We start from the raw sequence: 3940 nt of genomic DNA, 5'->3' as shown, positions 1-3940 counted from the left end.
GGGATGAAGCTCTGCATGAGCACAAGGTACCATCTGCATGTTCAATCTGGATTGATGTTAATTCCTCATCTGTATGTGATGTGCCTGCAGTTGCAGCGGATCAGTTTGTGATGCAGTGCTTGACTCTCTTTTCACATAGTTTCCCTAAAAATATATATATTTTTTTCCTGTAGCTTGAGTTTCTTGTAAAGAATCGGAAGTCGCAGATCTGTTTTACAGAAATCCACGTCGGTTATACTTGCTGTTTATCTTGGACAGTCACCTGTGGGAATGTAGTGATTAATTGCTGTGTTGCAGCTCTGCTAGCATCAAGAAATAGTGTGGGATTTTCTTGAGTTTACAACATTTAGGTGACTTTATTAGGAAAATGTGATTAAAAGATAAAAGAGTGTTTTTTTTTCTTTCACTGTACTACAGTAGATGAATTAATACCACTAATGAATCAATATGAATCTAATTTAAAAGCTTGTTTGAGCAGCCGGTGAAGGGTAATTAATCTTAAAAGGGGTGTTTCCCCAATGCGAAGCATCAATTGTCTTTACCTCCGTGTCACGGCTGTAATTGAATTATAGCAACCCCTGCAGAGATAACCCCGTGCCTGCTCACTTTTCACTGAAGATTAAAACATCTATCCGGACCCAACGGGAAGAACGACTGACCCTACCTTTCGTTCCACTTCTGTCCTCCCCACCCCTAAAAAAAAAAAAGGAAAAAAAGCCTTATATTCTAGATCCCTTCTGGCCTAAATGATGAAATTTCCTGCAATCTCTCCTGCTCTCACTACCCACCCTCTCTTTTGTAATTCTTGGCCCTTCCTTGGCGGGGCTCCTATATTGGGAAGCCCTGCAGCAGAGATAGAGATGTAAATTTTACATGGGGACGCACTGAAGCGCCCAATCGCCGGTGCAGGAAAAGCTTTCAGATGAAGAGTTTCTGAACACAGAGTCAGAAGAAAAACTAAATTAAAAAAAGAAAAAAAAATCAAGATCTCATAATCTAATTTCATCCACATTTCATTAAAATACCAAGAAACAGTTTTGGAGTTTTACAATTTTATCACTAAGGATTGCATTCAATAATTCTTGACCTAAATTTCTGAAAAATTTGAAGTAAAATTGATTAAAAACCATGCCAATTTTGTAAAAAAAATATTTAGTGTGTTGCTTAAATACGAGCTAAACTCCAAATCAGCCCCCTGAAAAGCATATTAGATACTGAATTAGCAACAAAAGCTAGCACATTGCTTAAATATTAGCTAAACTCTAAAATAGCCTAAAGTTCCTCAGTAACTAATTTAGTCAAAAATATTAGCCTGATGCTAAAATAGAAGCTAAACTACAAGTTAGCCTAAAATCCCCAGTAGACAACAAATTAGAAAAAAATGTTAGCATGTTGCTCAAATAAATGCTAAACTTTAAGTTAGCCTAAAAACCCCAATAAATAACAAATTAGCCAAAAACGTTAGCATGTTGCTAAAATAAAAGCTAAACCTTAAGCTAGCCTAAAACCCCCATAAATAACAAATTAGCCAAAAATGTTAGCCAAATGCTAAAATAGAAGCTAAACGATAAGTTAGCCTAATAACCTCAGTAGATAACAAATTAGCAAGAAACTTTAGCCTGCTGCCAAAATCGAAGTTAACTATAAGTTACCCTATTTAAATTCAGCTGGAATTTCTTTGGCTGCGTTAACGGTTGAAAAGTTACAGTAAATCAAATAACATCAACACTGAAGCTTAAAGGGTTAAACCTTGTGTCTTTAATATCTATTTCCTTTACTCAGGATGATCTAGTGTCTGTTATGTGACTGTGACTACTTTTTTATTAGGGTATTTGTCAAATTAAGTTTTAGTGACAGAAAAAACGTGATATTTAGGGAAAATTATCATAAGTTGTAGTAATATACAACATATTACAACATACTTTTTTTTAGATTTGTAGCAACTGCGTGATAAATCACCACTAAAGACTTAAATATGATCCAAACACCAGCTTTATTTTTAAGCAAGGTAACAAAGCTAACGAAGCTAGCATTATGCTAGCATGTAGCTGTTGCAAATCAACGCCTGTCCAGAGAGGGTTAACCCCTTCTTTGTTTTTTACCATGCTTTACTGTTTCGTTTTGTAACATTTAGTTTATGTAGGGCTCTCCAAACTACTACGGCCCGTGGGCCGAATCCGGCCCTCGTCCACATTTGGTGCAATTTATACTCAGAAGCGACTTATTTGTCTTTTTTTGGACGTCAATAGGCTCATATATTGGTTATTTTTCCAGTAAACATCGAATGTCCTTTAGCGGTTGTTGCCTCAAACAACCCCTAGAGGGCGCTGCATCTGAGGATATTTGCTACTGACAGTGGCAGAAGAAGTGTCGTTCAAAACAAACATGGAAGAGAATCTGATTGTTTTCCTCTTAAACGTTGATATTTTTCTTATATACATTAAAAGATTAGTATTGTTGTTTTTATTCGTCTTTTTCAGCTACGCTGGGCTTGGTGGATTTGTTCTGAAACGTTAGACTTTTCTCCCAAAGTCTGACTTATACTACATAGCGACTTTTATATGGTTTTCTTCTTCTTGGTTAGACATTTTTTGCTCTTGTGACTCATAATCTAGAAAATGCAGTAACTTTTTTTTCCTCTGTCTGGCCAATCCAATTAGTTAAGCCATTAACTAATAGAGAATTACATTTTTTAAATTGACAGAATGTGTTGCAGCACAGTTTGATGCAGGTTTGCTGAAGTATGCATGAATCATAAGAAGACACTAGAAGGTTTTAAAGTTCTAAATAGCTGAATTTCATTCTGTCACAGTAAAATGTTGAAGGATGTCGCTCTTGGTTGAGGTTCTTAAAGATCCACTGCAATGAAAACTTGGGGTTTTTAACATGTTCTTTGTAAGTTTTCCCGATGATGGAGGACATATATAAACAAAATTGAGATCAAATTTGCATTTATGAGTATTTCTTTGTTCAAATTGTTACGAATCAGAAGCAGACGTAAAAATTACGTTAAAAAAAATGGTGTTGTAGAAAATACACTGACTGGGCTACAAGCTTCCTGCTCTGCTCTATTTCGACACACTTTTAGACTCCTTTTTAATCCAAACTTGTCATATATGGACGTATGGTTCTGGCCCCCTCCACTTTTTGCCGTTTTGAGTGTCCTTAACTTGTTTTTTGACATGGTGGTAGTTCCCATTTAATTAGTGGTCCCCAACTTCAGGGCCACAAACTGGTACCAGTCTAAAGGCCACTTGGTACAGGGCCACGGACACTAACATGGGGTCCCCAACCCTCAAGACTCAGATTGGTACCGGGACGTGGACCAGACAAGACCTAACCCTTAAAGCGGTATCGGTACCCCCAACCTAATACTGGTGTCCTAACCCTAACCCAGTCCCAGTTCTGTGTCCGGTACCTCATCCTGAGGGTTTGAGACCCATGATTTCACCGTGACGTGGAGGGGGCCAGAACTATACGTTCATAGATGACCAGTTGGGAGTGAGAAAGTGTAGCTGGACCAGGAAGTAATTTTTGTGGCACCATAATGGGAACAAAAGTCACAGTTGTGAGATCAAAATGTCCTAAATTGCAAAAAAAAGTATTTGAAAGTAAAAATTTAATATTTTAATTTTCAAATTATGACATTTTATTCTTAAAACTTTAAATTCAATGACTTTTGTTTGCAATATGGTGGCCCAAAAATCACTCCGTAGTAGACGACTCGATCCGTGAGTGTCTTCGTTTTCATCGTCCGAGCTGGTATCTGGCTCAAAACTGTACGACTTGATAGCGTTGATGGTGCTCACAATTTTTGATGCACCGATATTCTTAGATTGGGATGGTGAGGGGCTGTAAGCTAGTGGAAGTGTGTATGAACGGAGGAGGGGAGCGACAATGGCCCACCCTACAATCAAATAATGCCGCTTTTTGAAACTAT

At 37.5% G+C, this 3940-nt stretch overlaps 1 protein-coding gene across 2 annotated transcripts in view; it reads left to right on the top strand.

Moving 5' to 3' along the window:
• si:dkey-174m14.3 (uncharacterized protein LOC563117 homolog) overlaps nucleotides 1-3940 on the top strand; it is a 37693-nt gene that overhangs the window by 826 nt on the left and 32927 nt on the right. Inside the window, exon 1 of one of the 2 annotated variants that reach the window (XM_024291205.2) lies at nucleotides 1-26. The exons of the other annotated variant lie outside the window; for it this stretch is intronic. The gene's annotated coding sequence lies outside the window, so the exon portion shown is untranslated. The remainder of the gene's footprint in view (nucleotides 27-3940) is intronic. 2 annotated transcript variants of the gene reach the window in all.

Source organism: Oryzias melastigma, linkage group LG24 (genome assembly GCF_002922805.2).
Source record: "Oryzias melastigma strain HK-1 linkage group LG24, ASM292280v2, whole genome shotgun sequence".
In the NCBI taxonomy this organism is placed as follows: domain Eukaryota; kingdom Metazoa; phylum Chordata; class Actinopteri; order Beloniformes; family Adrianichthyidae; genus Oryzias; species Oryzias melastigma.
This window is presented reverse-complemented; position numbering and strand designations above follow the sequence as displayed.